At 41.8% G+C, this 19,003-nt stretch overlaps 1 long non-coding RNA gene across 1 annotated transcript; it reads left to right on the top strand.

Annotated features, from left to right (window-relative positions):
- The first annotated feature begins 6,266 nt into the window (after positions 1-6,266).
- LOC308292471 lies at positions 6,267-18,052 on the top strand. The gene is made up of 3 exons (XR_013962403.1): positions 6,267-6,333; positions 6,852-6,944; positions 15,133-18,052. It is a non-coding gene; the product is annotated as an uncharacterized lncRNA (long non-coding RNA).
- The last annotated feature ends 951 nt before the right edge of the window (positions 18,053-19,003 follow it).

Here is a 19,003-nt window from a genome sequence, read left to right as displayed (position 1 = left end):
AAGTATCGGAAATTCTCAAGTTAAGTACAAATACCTACCTAATTTATATTATTATTATTTTACTTACAACTAAGTATTAGCCTACATCTACTTTGTTACTTTAGTTTACACCACTGTTAGTAAGATGTGTAGAAGTAATCCAGGCAGGGCAAGGAGTACATGTACATACATACTCCGATACAGTAGGTGGCAGTATGTGGACTATGTACCTGCAAGGCAAGCATTGCAGCCAACCTGCGGCCGCCATAACACAACAAGAAAGAAGGATCCGCGTCTTCAGCGTTTCTGCGTGCGTTCCGTCCATAGAGCTATAATAATAGGTTCCGTCAGGTCCGTGAAATGAGCAGAAAGAACGTTTCCGGTCTGGGCGCTGGCAGAAATAAGCCAGGCTCCAGCCTTCAAAATAAAAGTGCAGTAAATAATGTATATTTAAAAGACACAAATGTATTTAAAAGATGAGTATATGATGTATGTCTCTATACTAGTGTACTTCTAATTGTCCTAACACATTTTCCAGGTTCTTTCAGATTGAAATTCGTGGAATGCGAGCTATTAAAAGCCATTTAACAAAATTAATTCCATTCCAATTCAATTTGTTCTACTGTAATCCCATAAAAGAGCTATCATAGGCTAGAGCAGGGGTTTATCTGTTTATTTTGACAGGACAGATGCAAAGTATGGTAGGCTACTATATTAATGTAATTAATGAAAATATACCTGTAACAACTCACCATAAAAGTGTTATACAAAAATACTCTGTTGCAAGTAAAAGTCACAGAATTCAAAATATACTTGAGTAAAAGTACAAAAGTATTGGCATTAAAATGTACTTAAAGTATCAAAAGTAGGACTACTCATTGTGCAGAATTCCCATTTCAAGTTTTCAAATGTTTAAATAAATATCTTTTGAATATAGCAGATCTACAAGCTCACAATGCGTTGCATCACAACGCATTGTGAGCCTGTAGATCTGTTATTTTCAAATTAAAATTGAGTACACAAAGTGCCGTTTTCAGAATCTAGTTGGCCCTGGACAGCAGACGTCTATTTGTGTCGGCACTTTGGACACATGCACGCGGGGAGATCTGCTCTGCCACACTGCACTCTCCACTAAGCGGGAGAGGCGTAAAATCAATTTCTGTTGACATTTTCTGACATTTTCTGACATTTTCAGACTCTTGTTGGCCCTGGAGAGCAGACGGCTCTTTGTGTCGCCAATTTAGAGATATGCACGCGTGCGGGGAAACCTCCTTTATCACACCACACTCTCCGCTAAGCGGGGGAGGCGTCCCCTCAATTTCTGCTGGCTTTCCAGTGCAGCCACCCGCTCAAAAAAGGGTAATTTTCGGAAATTTTCAGACTCTAGTTGGCGCTGGAGAGCAGACGGCTCTTTGTGTCGCCACTTTGGAGACATGCACGCGTGCGGGGAAACCTCCTCTATCACGTCACACTCTCTGCTAAGCGGGGGAGGCGTCCCCTCAATTTCTGCTGGCTTTCCAGTGCAGCCACCTGCTCAAAAAAGGGTCATTTTCGGACATTTTCAGACTCTAGTTGGCGCTGGAGAGTAGACGGCTCTTTGTGTCGCCACTTTGGAGACATGCACGCGTGCGGGGAAACCTCCTCTATCACGCCACACTCTCCGCCAAGCGGGGGAGGCGTCCCCTCAATTTCTGCTGGCTTTCCAGTGCAGCCACCCGCTCAAAAAAGGGTAATTTTCGGAAATTTTCAGACTCTAGTTGGCGCTGGAGAGCAGACGGCTCTTTGTGTCGCCACTTTGGAGACATGCACGCGTGCGGGGAAACCTCCTCTATCACGTCACACTCTCTGCTAAGCGGGGGAGGCGTCCCCTCAATTTCTGCTGGCTTTCCAGTGCAGCCACCTGCTCAAAAAAGGGTCATTTTCGGACATTTTCAGACTCTAGTTGGCGCTGGAGAGTAGACGGCTCTTTGTGTCGCCACTTTGGAGACATGCACGCGTGCGGGGAAACCTCCTCTATCACGCCACACTCTCCGCCAAGCGGGGGAGGCGTCCCCTCAATTTCTGCTGGCTTTCCAGTGCAGCCACCCGCTCAAAAAAGTGACATTTTTACTTGGCAAAGGCAAAAAGATGTGAGTAGGGATAATAAGTGGAAATGAGAATGAGAATGATGGAAATTAAAATGACTTGCAAAAAAATGTTTCATGTGTTTGTCCTATCTTGGAATACTCCTTTGGACTTTGGGATTCAGGTAACTTAACAAAAGGTGTAAGTGTGCATGAGAGAGATATTAGATATTTTCTGTGAGTTTACAAATTTGCTTTAACTAGCCCTTACCCGTTAAAGATATGAGCTCCGAAATGATGTGCAGTGTGTGGATTATGGGATGTGCACTGTGCACACAATATGTGAGGGATGGAAAGTAACTTTAACTGGTGCTTGCATGCTAATATGTAGGAGCATGTAAATACCCGTTCCATTTAACGGCTACAGAGATACTGTGTACCGATCTGCATGATTTTGGACAACAATTTTTTGGGTTTGTGTGTGATTGTGCATGGCCTGAACAACAGCGCCCCTCCCTTAACATGTGTGGTCACAAAAGGTACTGTAGGCTAAATAGATATAGATACACCATAAAAATGCTATTATACAGCATACAATTTGTGAAAGTGACAAACGGGCTTCACAGTTATGTCAGGTGTGTTCATATGCTGATGGTGATGCGATTTCAGATCAATTGCTCCAGCCACCGAGGAGAAACGCTGAGACAGACAGACACTCACTCAGACATTCGCAAAATTATAGTTTAGATGGAGTTGGAAGCATATTTTAAGTAAGATGAGCTCAGCTTTTCACATTCTGAAAATACCTGCCATTTCCCTTGGAGTAGTAACAGAAAAAATAATAAAACAGACAAACAATGGTATATTGGGGGAACTTATTAATCTTTCTCAACACAGACGTGTTGAGAAAGATCAGAAGTGAAGTGCGCCAAAGAAAAGGCCGCATGAAGACGAGATTCAGGCTTTGATGCTACTGCAAAAGCAGTATAAAGAGAAAGACACAGAAAGTAAAGTTTTAACAGGATTCATTCAATGTATTAAAGCTAGCCCCCTTAAGATTATATGTTTTAATGAAGCAGGAGTGAGAATGTGGCACAACTTGTGTACGAAGGATGCAGTATCATGGGATGCAACGGGGGGAATGATTAAGAGCAATATAACAACTAAAAGCATTTTGTATTATGAGCTTGTTCTAAGTTCATCATCCGCTTCAACACCTGTAGCATTTATGATCAGCGACACTCATACACAGCACGCTGTGGAGGAGATCCTCACGGAATTGAGGGCCAGTGAGAGGGACATATTTGGTTGCAATGCAACACCTGTTCAGATCAATAGTGACAGGTCAGCATCCAGTCTGAAACGCAGAAAATGCCGGGAGGGGAGGAAGACCATGATCAACCAGACAGTCCACATGACATTGAGGGTGATGATGTATTTGACTGTAAGCACATTCCTTTAAGTGCATCTCCCTTCAAAGACCATTTTGAACAAGTAAGGACTAAAGCCAATCAAGCAATGAAAAACACCAATGACACAGGTATAAATAACTATCATGCAGAAACTATTTTAAACAAACTGTTCACATTCCTCCCAAGTATTCCAGTATGGTCAGATCTACTCTCAGGTGATTTGCAGAGATTCTCTGCAGACTATGCTGGTCAAATAAACCAATGTAAGAAAAGCACAGCGATCAGTGAGGCTAAGCCGTATAAAGAAGCGTGGTGTATAATAATGACTAGAATCTGAAAATGTCACTTTTTTGAGCGGGTGGCTGCACTGCAAAGCCAGCAGAAATTGAGGGGACGCCTCCCCCGCTTAGCGGAGAGTGTGACATGATAGAGGAGATTTCCCCGCATGCGTGCATGTCTCCAAAGTGGCGACACAAAGAGCCGTCTGCTCTCCAGCGCCAACTAGAGTCTGAAAATGTCAGAAAATGTGACTTTTTTGAGCAGGTGGCTGCACTGCAAAGCCAGCAGAAATTGAGGGGACGCCTCCCCCGCTTAGCGGAGAGTGTGGCGTGATAGAGGAGGTTTTCCCGCACGCGTGCATGTCTCCAAAGTGGCGACACAAAGAGCCGTCTGCTCTCCAGCGCCAACTAGAGTCTGAAAATGTCCGAAATGTCACTTTTTTGAGCAGGTGGCTGCACTGCAAAGCCAGCAGAAATTGAGGGGACGCCTCCCCCGCTTAGCGGAGAGTGTGGCGTGATAGAGGAGGTTTTCCCGCACGCGTGCATGTCTCCAAAGTGGCGACACAAAGAGCCGTCTGCTCTCCAGCGCCAACTACTTTTTTGAGCAGGTTGCTGCACTGGAAAGCCAACAGAAATTGAGGGGACGCCTCCCCCGCTTAGCGGAGAGTGTGACGTGATAGAGGAGGTTTCCCCGCACGCGTGCATGTCTCCAAAGTGGCGACACAAAGAGCCGTCTGCTCTCCAGCGCCAACTAGAGTCTGAAAATGTCCGAAAATGTCACTTTTTTGAGCGGGTGGCTGCACTGCAAAGCCAGCAGAAATTGAGGGGACGCCTCCCCCGCTTAGCGGAGAGTGTGGCGTGATAGAGGAGGTTTTCCCGCACGCGTGCATGTCTCCAAAGTGGCGACACAAAGAGCCATCTGCTCTCCAGCGCCAACTAGAGTCTGAAAATGTCCGAAAATTACCCTTTTTTGAGCGGGTGGCTGCACTGCAAAGCCAACAGAAATTGAGGGGACGCCTCCCCCGCTTAGCGGAGAGTGTGGCGTGATAGAGGAGATTTTCCCGCACGCGTGCATGTCTCCAAAGTGGCGACACAAAGAGCCGTCTGCTCTCCAGCGCCAACTAGAGTCTGAAAATGTCCGAAAATGTCACTTTTGTGAGCAGGTGGCTGCACTGCAAAGCCAGCAGAAATTGAGGGGACGCCTCCCCCGCTTAGCGGAGAGTGTGGCGTGATAGAGGAGGTTTTCCCGCACGCGTGCATGTCTCCAAAGTGGCGACACAAAGAGCCGTCTGCTCTCCAGCGCCAACTAGAGTCTGAAAATGTCGGAAAATTTGACTTTTTTGAGCAGGTTGCTGCACTGGAAAGCCAACAGAAATTGAGGGGACGCCTCCCCCGCTTAGCGGAGAGTGTGACGTGATAGAGGAGGTTTCCCCGCACGCGTGCATGTCTCCAAAGTGGCGACACAAAGAGCCGTCTGCTCTCCAGCGCCAACTAGAGTCTGAAAATGTCCGAAAATGTCACTTTTTTGAGCGGGTGGCTGCACTGCAAAGCCAGCAGAAATTGAGGGGACGCCTCCCCCGCTTAGCGGAGAGTGTGGCGTGATAGTAGAGGTTTTCCCGCACGCGTGCATGTCTCCAAAGTGGCGACACAAAGAGCCGTCTGCTCTCCAGCGCCAACTAGAGTCTGAAAATGTCCGAAATGTCACTTTTTTGAGCAGGTGGCTGCACTGCAAAGCCAGCAGAAATTGAGGGGACGCCTCCCCCGCTTAGCGGAGAGTGTGGCGTGATAGAGGAGGTTTTCCCGCACGCGTGCATGTCTCCAAAGTGGCGACACAAAGAGCCGTCTGCTCTCCAGCGCCAACTAGAGTCTGAAAATGACGGAAAATTTGACTTTTTTGAGCAGGTTGCTGCACTGGAAAGCCAACAGAAATTGAGGGGACGCCTCCCCCGCTTAGCGGAGAGTGTGACGTGATAGAGGAGGTTTCCCCGCACGCGTGCATCTCTCCAAAGTGGCGACACAAAGAGCCGTCTGCTCTCCAGCGCCAACTAGAGTCTGAAAATGTCAGAAAATTACCCTTTTTTGAGCAGGTGGCTGCACTGCAAAGCCAACAGAAATTGAGGGGACGCCTCCCCCGCTTAGCGGAGAGTGTGGCGTGATAGAGGAGGTTTTCCCGCACGCGTGCATGTCTCCAAAGTGGCGACACAAAGAGCCGTCTGCTGTCCAGAGTCAAATTTGTAAAGGCTATGCACTCCAGTGAACAGCATTTATCCATTTATTATGTTTTTATGTTATTAAAACCTTTCTTTTATACCCAGAAACCTAATTTGCATTTTGTTTGTTCGTTTAGATACTTAATCTATATTTGTAACGTCCATATTATGACAAAATTATCCGTTTTCAATGTTTTTGCAATGGCTTTAGGGGTACTCTTATTCTGAAGAGATCGGCGCCGGAAGCCTTATTTCTGCTAACGCTATTTCTGCTCATTTCACATAGGCCGTTCCAGGTCAACAACTGCTAACTGCAAAGTTCCAGAGAATCCGGCTGCAGCTGCTGCAGACGAGAGGCGTTTAACTAAATAAACAAAGTGATTTTGTTGTGGTAAGTCCAAATGCTGAAAGTAAATCATACATTCAGAATCGTGTGCAAATATTCAGAGACCTGGTGTAGGAAATGTTAGTTGTAATACAATCATGCATTGCGATTGCTTTGCTGGTGACTGGTGAGCCATGCTAATGCTAAACGCTCGTCGTCGTGGGTTACTTACATTGTAGCCTCTAACCAAGTAACCAGTGGTGGAAAAAGTACTTATTTTCTTACTCAAGCAGGGCTGATCTACAAAGTTGCTACTAAACTAAAGTTTTCAAATAAGTGGATTAATACAACTACAACATTTGTGTCCAAGATGTAGTGGAGTAGAAGTAAACGACGTATTGGAAATTGGAATTACTCAAGTAAAGTACAAATAACTTAAAAGTGTAGTTAAGTGCAGTACTAAATGTATTTAGTTACTTTACACCACTGCTATTAACACACTAGAGTTCATTTTTTAACCTGTGCTGCTGCCAACCTCAGCTACTTTTAAATGAATATCTTTGACCATTCCTGTGTGTCCTCAGATGGTTTAGAAACACGACACTGTGTTGACACAATGGAGGAAGACCGCGACATTTCTCTGTATGGGAAGGCAGCTGTGGCTGAGGAGAGCCTGAGTAAGTTTACATAGTTTGTTATTTATACCTGTGTGTGTGTGTGTGTGTGTGTGTGTGTGTGTGTGTGTGTGTGTGATCTATGTGTAATGTGTAATCTATTAAAAAGGTGTAAACAACAGTGTTGCCAAAATGGCAAATCTCGTGAGAAAAGCCAACCGACCTCCAAAAACATGCCAAATCTTGAGAGAGAAATAAGCCAAATTTTACCTTGAAATACAAGCCCAAAGATATGGCCATAGATTTCTAATAAAAAAATATTAGATGCATATATTATTATAATTACTATGTAGGTCTATACTAATTTATGTTTGGATTTATTATAACATTATTACACACATACTTGGCAGCTCAGCATCAACAGTGTCAGACAAGCTGTTTACTCTTTTGTGTACACAACACAAGGGCAATTCAAGGGACATACAAGTTATGCTTTCGTTCTCCACAAAATATATACATGTTACAGTTAGTTTGGGTAACTCAGTTAGATTGGGGTAGGAGTGCTTGTTTTTGTTCACCTGGATGTGGAAGAAGTTCACCTGGATGTGGAAGAAGCCCACGCTGGTGAATGCTAACCTGTTGAATGCTACTATGCCTAAACCTAACCCTAACCTCAGTAAAACTATGCCTAACCCAGGGGTTAAAGCAAAAAAAAATCCCGAGACGGAAATGTATTTTACCCCACCCCCCGCCCGCCCGCTTGAAAAGCCTCTTTTTATCGTTGCTGCCTCATAACAAATTTCTGTTGCACACACAACAGAAACAGGCTCCTGGTTCTCTCACCGTTTGACACCAGGACCTGAACGTCTTTCCCGTCAACCGAGCCTTATTGTCGCTGGCTCCACCCAGAACTCATGTGCAATTCCAAATAACGCGTCGCTGACTGAACCGATGCCACACGTGGGTAATGTTATGAGAGAAACACTGCGATGCAGTGGAGAAATCTCCGCCTATTGCCATGAACACCAATCATTCATGATATGTTGCTAATCGGTACCAATGAAATACCACCCCGAAGTATTTCATTAGCATCTGTATGGATCACTTTTGTGAGTGACAAATAAATCCCCTCGAATCTCTGATTTGCAAACATAACAAGTGTTCCGTTGCTTATTTTAATGCTGAGAACGTAAGCAAACCATAGACTGTAGGAAGCAAACGCGTATTGTCAATTACTGCTGCCCCCTGTAAACACATATTTAGATAGTATAGCCTACCTGCTGTTTGGTTACATGTAAAACTCCAGTGACTTCATCTCATTCCTTTGCAGCGTGATATATATGGAGTTATTATTGTAACAATAAGTTGAGAAGAGATTTCTGATGTTGAACAGTTGTATATTAAGAGTTGTGCAGTCGTACCTCTGAATTTGCAGACTTGTATGATGGAATCTGAACGTGAAAAGGAAAAAAACCTCAAACACTCGCACGCTTTTCTCTCTGCAACTGCAAATTCCGGTCTTCACGCTCGCAAATCGTGACCTTCACGGTTTTGCCAGATTTTGAAAGGGACATATCGATGATTATGTTGCAATATCGCGAGCATGTAAAAATGAGGATTTGCGAGCGCGTAGAAAGGCAGTTGAGGTCGTAAAAGTAAATGTGTGCGTGAATGGGCAGAGCGCACACGTGTATAATGGAATCTGGAAAAAAAAACACTCTCTACACGTACAGATGTCAGTTTGCAACCTCTCGAATCATCATGTGCAGATGCTCGCATTTTTTCAGTGTCGCCTGCTCGCTTTTGCCAAATATTGCATCCACATATCGAGGAATATGTTTCAATTTAGAGAGCAATGTCTCAACTAATGTGAGCATGTGTAGAAAAGGATTCGAGGTCGCAAAAGACGATTCGCGAACGTGTACAGACATAACTGAGCGCGAGCAGAGGCAAATTCGTGCGTGTCTGAGGGAGGATCTGCGAGCGTGAAAAAGCTAATTCGCGCGCGAGCAGAGAGTCTGTGATGTGAGTGAGGGATTAGCCCTGCTACGCCTCGTAGAAACTGCAATGATTTTTCTTTACCACCCGCAGAGCTGTTTTCAATGTCTCCCCATCTCAAGATCGCCTATTACTTCCGGTTCAGAGTTAACAGTATTGTTTATGCATATATGCACTATACACTGCATAACGTTCTATGCGGAGATGAGTATATAACTTGACACATTCATTTGACACAATTTTCTCAAAGAGGCTTTATCTTAGGGCTGAATCATGGTTTTGCTGTATGCTGTAGGCCTATAAACACCGTTAATAAATAAAAGGTTATCTTTAACCAGTAGGTGTCACTGTTTATTTATTTGGTCTACTCCAGTATGACATTTGCGTTTGAGCTTTATCCATTTTATGAGGAGAAATACTTAGCTTTGGATCAAGACTAATCTATTTATTTTATCGATCCTCCTATCACACATTTTCACAAGTCTCATTAGGACTTAACCCAACAATTGTCATTCGTGAGATACTGAGATTATAGTTTGCCTTTATCCATAAATCCAATATAAATGGCACCTTCAGTAGGCAACAACTGTCAATTCCAAAATAGTATTGTGACAGGGAATCAATCATATCACAATTGTTGTATTTTTCCTTTATGAAACATGATGTGATGTGTTCCAAACTCACTTAAAAGAATTTACAGATTCAAAACTAAACATGTTTTACAAATGTGGGGTCTCACCTGTCATCCTACGTCTTAAAAAAAATTTTAAGACACACATACACACTTCTAGAGCAACTTTGGTTACTCAGAAAAGCACTATATAAATTCCAGATACATTAGAATAAATCCAGGTGGGTTACTAATCCTAAACTAATGCTCAGCATGCTTTAAGTTTTCCTTTCAATATCAGCTTAGGGATTTACTCTTTACACAACCTTATTGTACTTTGTTGGAGTACACTTTGGTACCCCCATGACTTTATATTGAACTATAAAGTCAGCTCACACATATTCCTGATGAACTTTTGATAAAGAAAGAATTTATTTTGTACAGTGGTATGCTTCACTCTCAAAATGAAGACTGACTTGCCAGCTAGTTTTGTGATGTGATTTTAGAACAGCAACTATTAACATGACAGACACATGACAGCTTGAAAAAGATAAGTTGTAACAGGTTTAATGTCAAAATGGGTACAAGTCCAGCGATTCCCTACAAATAACTCAAAGTCCACTTTTTTTTTTTTTTTTTTGAGAAGGAGCAGATGGCTGTTGCTCCGTCTCACACAGCAGCTCCCAGGCCAAACAGACAGCCCAACCACAATGGCACCAACTGCTTCTGTTTCTTCAGTCACAAAAAAGAGGATAATAACAAATGTTACATCAATGGGGTTATGATGATCAGATTTGATAGAATAGATGCTAGGAAAATAGACCCTGGCAATTGCTTACCATTCAAACAAAATCTTCCTGCATGTTTTCCTCTCCCGCTCATGGTCCTGCAGCTGCTGGTCCCACAGCTGGATCAAGATCCTGATGTGATACACATCCATACCATAAGAGGACCCCCTTTAGTAATTCTGAGGACCCCCTAGGCGTCCCGGACCCCTTTTGAAGACCCCTGGTGTAGGCTACCCCCTCCAACTGTAAATCTGTTCCCCATGCATTGTGAGCTTGTAGATCGGCTATTTTCAAATGATTTTTCTAAATTTTTACTCATTTGAAAACCTGTGATTATAATCATTATAATACAATATAAATTTGTATTACAACTATCCTAAATTATAATACACTATAATGGATTATAACAGTGATTATAATACACTATAAAGTATTAATGTATTACTATGATAATTATAATACACTATAATAGATTATAAAAGTGGTTATGACACAATATAATCTATTATCATGTATTACAACTACAGTATGGTGGTCTAAATGAAAACTTCACCGATACGGGAGCGCGTTACATAATGCACTAATTAAACCGTCCACTAGGGGACACCGAACACACATGAATGCACAATGTCCAATGTGGATCACACTAAGCATATAAATACAGTATGCATGCACATTTCTGAAGTTGCAACAGAATGAATCTGTCAATATGATCTTCTAATAATGTCTTCAATCAATCAATCAATCAAACAATGCCTAAGGTCGGAGTAATGAGAGTATGAGATCTTGCACTTCTGGGCAGTCCAACGCTGTTCCAGAAAATCATATTCATAGCCTAAAACTGTACACATGTACCACGTTTTATTTATTACGTTTTAAAAACACATCGGGTGCCCGGATGTATGACGTGTGTGTGTTTGCTGGTGCCCATGGCAACGCGTCATTTTACCTACCGGCGAGAGTACTGGCGAGAAAAGTAATCCGAGTAAATGTAATCGGAGTATGTCCTGTTTATTTCGCGAAAATCTTCTCTTTCAGTCAGGACCGTTTTTTATCAATTCTGAGCCACATTGTTTGTGTGACGGCCGGTAGAAGAGGCCACCGTTTTGAGAAAAAAATGAAAAAAGGAAGAGAATCCGGAGAAAACACCACTTTTGTGCAGCCGCTAGACAGGAAGTCAACGAGGCCGACGGCGCGTCCGGGTGACGTCATTGCGCGCTGCATGTTGGGAAATGGAGTTTGTTTCACAGACACTGTGCTCGCGCTCGTTCGCATCAGACCTCTGCTCGCTCAGATTCGTCTGTACACGCTCGCAAATCGCCATGTACTGTGCTCGCGCTCCCTCGCATCAGACCTCTGCTCGCACGAATTTGCCTCTGCTTGCGCTCAGATTCGTCTGTACACGCTCGCAAATCGCCATGTACACTTTCTCAAATCAAGATTAGAAGCGCTCGCATGTTTTCAGTGTCCCCTGCTCGCTTTGGCCAAATATTGCATCGACATATCGAGGAATATGTTTCAATTTAGAGAGCAACAGTTTTTACTAATTTGAGCAAGTGTAGAAGGGATTTAAGGTCGCAAAAGACGATTCGTGAGCGCGTAGAAAGGCAGTTGAGGTTGTAAAAGTACATGTGTGCGTGAGCAGGGGGAAAAAAACACTCTCTACACGTACAGATGTCAGTTTGCAACCTCTCGAATCATCATGTGCAGATGCTCGCATTTTTTCAGTGTCGCCTGCTCGCTTTTGCCAAATATTGCATCCACATATCGAGGAATATGTTGCAATTTAGAGAGCAGCAGTTTCAACTAATCTGAGCAAGTGTAGAAAGGGTTTTGAGGTTGTAAAAGACGATTTGAGAGGTGTTGGAGGTTGTTTTTTCCTTTTCACGTTCAGATTCCATCATACAAGTCTGCAAATTCAGAGGTACGACTGCACAACTCTTAATATACAACTGCTCAACATCAGAAATCTCTTCTCAACTTATTGTTACAATAATAACTCCATAGATATAACACCACCACTCATCTATTGGAATTCAGCGTAGGTCCAAAAAGTTTAACAAACTTCCAAACGGTGTACATCGTTTAAGCCACAGGAGCATGGTTTTCTATCATAAATATGAACTTTAGCCGAACTATTGCGAGTAATCCAAGTGATGTTTTGTTTATCAACAGCATGCATCGTCGCAGTTAGTTTACAGCAGCAACAAGTAGCTACAGAGGCATTTCCTCTCAGTGTAGGGCGGATTTCAAAATAAGAGCCTAACGTAATCCGATCAAGTCAAGTCAAGTCACGTCAACTGGTTTTATTTTTAAGTCTACTTACAGGAAGTAGTTGATCTAAATTAGAACTACATGACACACCAGCAAGTCTACGCACCACAGTAGTAAGTAACTGATGCTATTATAATTAGCGCAGACGGTTCAGCTTTTTTTCTTTTTTTCCGAAACTTCTCTGATCTCATAAATAGCCCCTAGGGAATCCTCAAGACGGAAATCCGTCCCCAGGACGGAGAACTTTAACCCCTGCTAACCCTAACCCTATCTCAGTAAAACTATGCCTAAACCTAACCCTAATCCGAACCCTAACCTCAGTAAAACTATGCCTAAACCTAACCTTAACCTCAGGCAAATTATTCCTAGTTCCCTGAGGGAGGCACCGCCTGTTCCACCTTGTTCCCAAAAACGAGCGCTCCTGTTCTCAATCTAACTGAATCTCAAACTAGGGCTGCACGGTTAATCGTTTTCAAACCGAAATCGCGATGTGAAATCTCGCGATTAGCGAATCGCAAAGGCCACGGTTTTGGCGATTTTCTGCGAAGTTGACTTCCCAAGCAATATGGAGACGTTTTAATTTTAGAAATCCCTTCATAATTGACTAAGCAATGTCATTGCTGCAATGATCAAATCAAACTGTGGTGTCTTTCTTTGCGCATCGCCGGCCGCACCGAGGATTAGCATTACGGGTTGCTCTCCTCAGAGGAGAGGAGCCAAGCCAAGGCTTGATTGACACTGTCTGTCTAACAGCACGTAAAAGTGTATGATCCCTTCCAACGGAGTACTCCATGGCTACAGGTAGTGAATGTTCTGGTAATCATTATAAATATAACATCCTTAAATCCTTGTGCATAGATTAAATGCTCCCGTTTGTCGTAAGCTGAAAGTGAAAGTAATTTCAGTGCAACGGTGGCTGCTCCTCCTCCTCCACACATGAAACTTATGGCGTGTCTTAGGGTGCATTTTTTTGCCTTGATAAAACTTAAGCAAGGCAGCGACATACAGTACGTTCTTCCTTGACAATAATGAGAGGCAGACAAAACCATTACTGACATTTTGCTGAATATAAAAACTTTTATATTGCTAATAAGCAAAGTAAAAGGGAATCTTTTGGAAATATAATTAAACTGAATCAAACCATTTGCCAATTTGCCTAGTTACTGTAGTTAGTGATAATCAATTCATTTTTAAATGTAAACACACAATAAATATTCAAGGAAGCTTAAATGATGTTCTTTGGTTAAATAATTTCCTTGACAATGAGAGGCATTATTACTGAGATTTTTCTGAATATAAAAACGTTTTATATTGCTAAAGCAAAATAAAAGGTAATCTTTTGGAAATATAACTGAACTGAATCAAACCCTTTACATGATTGCCAATTAGCCTAGTTAATAATAATCAATTTATTTTTTATATTGTATTACACAATAAATATTCAACAGAAGCTTGACCTAAGGTAGTGAAATGATTTTCCTATGGTTAAATTTTTTTATTATATCATCCTTTTAACAAAAAAAAAACGATCACTTATCCTACCTTGAAATAAATATATAAATACAGGGGTTAAGGTTCTCCGTCCTGGGGATGGATTTCCGTCCTGAGGAGTCCCTTGGGGCCATTTATGAGATCGAGGCAGATTTGCCAAAAAAGAGAAAACAAAAAATGTAGCCATGGCCGTGATGTTAATAACATGACCGAAGTCGTCAAAATGCAGCATAATACTTGCTAGTCAAGTCAAAATAAATTTCCGTCTTAGGATTTTTTTTTTGCTTTAGCCCCTGTAAATATTGCGAATAAAATCGCAATCGCAATAGTCAGAAAAATCGCAATTAGGTTTTTTCCCAAAATCGTGCAGCCCTATCTCAAACTAACTGACATACATATAGACCGTTTTCCTGAGCGCTTCCCTGTAGATGCAAACCGTGGTGCAAAAAGCAGCCAGTGGTGGAGTAGAAGTAAAATTATTGAAAATGGGAAATACTCAAGTAAAGTACAAATACTCAAATGTAATTAAGCTACACGTTACTTTACACTACTGTTTTGTAGAAAATGGCGCATGCCGCCCTCCAGTGTGTTGTTCAGGTCTTTACATACTCTGGTTTCAGGGGTCATCATTGTCTGTACACAGACAAATGTATCCATAACAAGTCTTGTCCTTGTCTGTGGATAGGTTAGCGTTTTTTTTTATATAACATAATGTTCTTATTTCGATCATAAGAGATAAGACCCAATTACTGATTGTCAGTCTCCAGGTTTTCTGTGACACTATGGCACATTAGGTGTCCACTAGGGCAGTGGTTTCTCAAACCTGTTGTTTTCAAGGACCCCCATAACTCAGAGTTACAGACTTGTAATGGTCCATTTGGACCCCCTTCAAGGAACCCTGAAGGACCAGCATACACATATGTGTTTGTTAATATTATTGCCTGCTCATTTTATGTCCATGGCAAAAATAGAAATTTGACAAAAATGTCCACCACAAGCCAGCATGGTGCTGGCTGATTACTTTCTTTGGATGCAAATCAAATATCCTCCATATTGATACTCACTATTAACCAATATCTTTGTTTTTCAGGAGATGACACATTTTGGAAACTTACTGAAGATTTCTTTGGACCTCAAACAGGAGAAGGTTTAGAGCTTGACAAGTCACCATGCAAAAACAAAGTTTTGATTCAAATTGGACTTTTGAGAGAGGACAGACATCTTTCTTGGATGTCTGTGGTTGAATGGTTGAAGAAGATTTTCCCAGAGCATAAGTCTGCTGACTTCCGACGTTTGATTGAAAGGGGCATTGCCACAACATTGAGTTTAGGAAGGGGTGCTAGACAGTCCTTCTTGGAGTCAGCTGTGAACTTTAATTTTGTTGGCCCAATATGTGACAGCATTGGAGTTGAGAGAAGAGATTTGTTGGAGATGAGAGATTTTGCAGAACGAGCAAAGTCAATTGAGGTGATCACAAATGGTTTGATCCTTGAGTTGACTAACTTTGTTACCAGGGAAAAACTTGACCCAGTAATCTTGGTTACTTGGCTCAGAAATTTTGATCCAGCGTTTTGTCAAGATGGAGATATTCAGAAAGCTTACAAATCCTTAAGGACAAATCTAAAAAGATTTAAAAACCTTTATCGGAATTATGAGACCAGAAGTCATAGGAGGAACACAGCAATGGAAAACCTGCTTCTAAGTCCATTTGAGCTTGTGCCAAGAAAAGTTGAACTTGTGCCAAGAAAATTTGTAGTTCGACGATTTGGGGTAAAGAAACACGTAAAAAACGAAACGATTGACCAAGAAAATGTGATGGTGAAAGATGAAAGCGAACATGTTCCCATTATGGAAGAACATTCAGATGACCAGCAGATGAATGTAAATTGGGAAGGTCTATCTGAAAAGGAAATTGTCAAAGAAGAAAATGACTCCTTGAGGGATGTAGGCGATCAACCCAATAATGCGGAAGGCCCTCAAGATGATAAAGGGGAATCTTTAACACTCCTAGACATCGCTATGCTCAATGTGCAAAAGCTTGCAGATGTGTATGGTGGAAAATCTGATGTTTCCAAGAAGTTATCTATGGACCTTCTGAAAAATCATTATGCGTTAACAATCAAACAGCACCCAGAAATTGTAGAGTTGGAGACAAAAATCACATCCGTTTCGGAAAACATTTCACTAGCACCTCCCTTGAGTTTTTTACACTACAATGCCCATTTCCTTGTCGACATACTTGATGCAATTGAGCTGCAGTTGATTGACATTGAAGGGGAAATATTGCAGTCGACGGGAAAGAAACTTGGCCGCGATGGGAATCCAAAATTCAAGGCCTTTGTGAATTTCTCTGAAAGTGTTACCTCACGTTACATCCATATGGCCTCTGATGTCTTAAGCCCTCGTGCTCCTGCCGATCAAAACTACAGAAAGCACTGGGTGGCTTTCTGTAAAGAAAAGGAAAACCCATCAAAGCTGGCCTTGGATATGTCAAACGAGTTCAACAAATACTTTGAAGCTGCCGCAGGCCTTATACACCACCACCAGGAAATTCCCCTCTTCTTTTCAGACTTGCTTGAGCTGAAAATTGACGACTGCCCGAATATCATTCTGGAGAGTGTTGTCGCCGATGCCAATGATGATGTAATACAGAGCCTTGTATGTGTTCTCGGCATCATTTACCTCAAAATCTTGGGTCCATACTGGCAGCTCCTGAAAAGTGGAGCTGAATACACGCTCTTCAGCCAATACGTACTCTGCCTCTACCAAAAGCTCCTTGAATGGTGTCAAGATCCTTCACTGCTCCTGGAGACAGAGGGGATTGCGAATGTCTTCCTGCAGTTCCCATTGCAAGAAAAACATTTTGATAGGGTTTCTCATTATCTTTGTCAACCACACACAAATTTGGACTTCATCAAAGCCGGTTTGCAGAAGATGCTCAAGGTGATTGTTGCTGTTACAGAAGAAAACTTGAAGGATTTTCTGCCAGGAGGAATATATTCTGAAAGCCCAACACCACACACATGCCAACAATTGTCGGCCTGCATGTTTGCAATTTTAATGGCAGAATATCCCCATGCCTATAGTCATGATGGCGAGGTCAAAGACGAGAAGAAAAGGCCTGATAAATCCTCCGACTTCTCATGGACGAGTGACTCTGAGGACAGTTGTCTTGATTCAGGTTCATTTGGAGATGATTCACCAGATTTTCGCCCATGGTCACAGGGAAACACAATCAAAACCACTCGCCCTCGTCAAAGACGTGCTAAACCATACAATTTAAAAAGGCCATGTATAGATAAGAAAAAGATGAAAGAGAAAGTAGGGGGGATTACTTATGTGCATGACGAAACGGACAGAACAGAAATGTATGTTGCCTATGAGCAACATGGAAACATTGACCCTATGGACAGAGAGTTCATAGTAGCTACTGTGACCAAAAATGGAGGGCCTTGTAAGACGCGGTCAGATGTTGAGAAACTGGTGCTCCGTTTGGACGGGCACCCCCGTGCTGAAAAAGAGAGAGCACTCTACTGTGAGATACTGTACCAAAAAATGGTGCTTGACAACAATAACCCAAACTTGGATTTCTTGTGCAAGAATACCACTGAGATGACTAGAAGATTGACACTTGCGCTTCCCCGTGTTAGACCAAGTTACACCATTGTTCTGGAACCTAGACTGACACAGAAAAAAAGCCCCAAGGGCAAAGTAATTTGATTCAAGATTTGCAAATGTGATTACAGTTCATAAGCTAAGTGCTCAGCATATAACAATCACGTTTTTTTTTTTTTTTTTACGATTTATTTTTGCCATTTGTATTCTTTATTTCAGATAGATCAGTGTGTACTGTAGAGTTACAGGAAATCGAGCTGAGCTGGTCGAGCCAGTCTGTAAACGCAGACGACTCCATTGTTTATTCCAGGAATCAGGTTTTGTAGTTTAAAACGTTGCTCATGTTAATAGCAGCAGTGCCACTCTAATGTATTATCATTGTATTGGAGAAAAGTTACTATGTTTATACTTTTTTTCCCCCTCAAAGTGAAGAATGTACTTTGCCTTACAACTAGCAAAGGGAATAAATACACAGTTTTGCATTGTTGTACAACATTATTTGTGTCAAGTAATGTACAGCCATTGGCTGTTTTGATGACTGGAATGTGCACACAATATACAATAAAATTTGTACTTTCTAATTGGTTGACTTCATTTTAGATAAGATTTGTCAGAATTGTATAGTAGTCCTAGATGGTTGAGTTGAAGCAAAAAGCTAAATGAGTCATTCCACGAAACCGGTACGATTTGGACATTTTTTTTTTCAGGAAAATTTGATCGAAATGAATTACTTTTCTGAATAGCCCACACCATTAAGGACATATTTAACATGCAGAAAAACCTTTTCCCATCTCAGGCATTAAATTCATATTTTTATATGGAATAATCCATTTAACAGGGTTTACATTGAGAACGGGGTTGAGATTTTTTTACTCAAGATTGCAATTACTCTACCTTTGGTGATTAAGAGGAAATCGGATACATTGTTGAAATAACAAAAATAGTTTTCACAAATTGTTTTCTATCTTTATTTCATGTGACGGGGTTGAGATGTTAAGCTTTACGACCACTCTTAAAGTATAAATAGGTGTAAAAAGTTGGGAAATGTCCTCTTTCTGCAGCATCTTGCTCAGAAGACTTGTAGAATGCCATTGTATGTAGTTGATGTCACTAAAGCAGTTCATACTTTTTACAGAGAGGAAAATGTAAGTTGAGTGCGAATTGGGGACAGTCGGAGCTATATAATGTGATTTTAATGATAAATCACATATCTATTAAAATACTAAACATGACCAGCAATAGAGTACATTGCTGGTTTTATGTGAATAGCATAATTTATGGATTATTCTATATTTTAGTCATATCTCAAGTCCACTTTCCTTGGCAGCCATCCGGGACATGAGAAA

This window comes from Nannobrachium achirus, assembly GCF_963921795.1.
Source record: "Nannobrachium achirus genome assembly, chromosome: 10".
NCBI lineage: Eukaryota > Metazoa > Chordata > Actinopteri > Myctophiformes > Myctophidae > Nannobrachium > Nannobrachium achirus.
The sequence above is the reverse complement of the archived record's forward strand: the minus strand, read 5'-3'. Positions and strand labels throughout refer to the sequence as shown.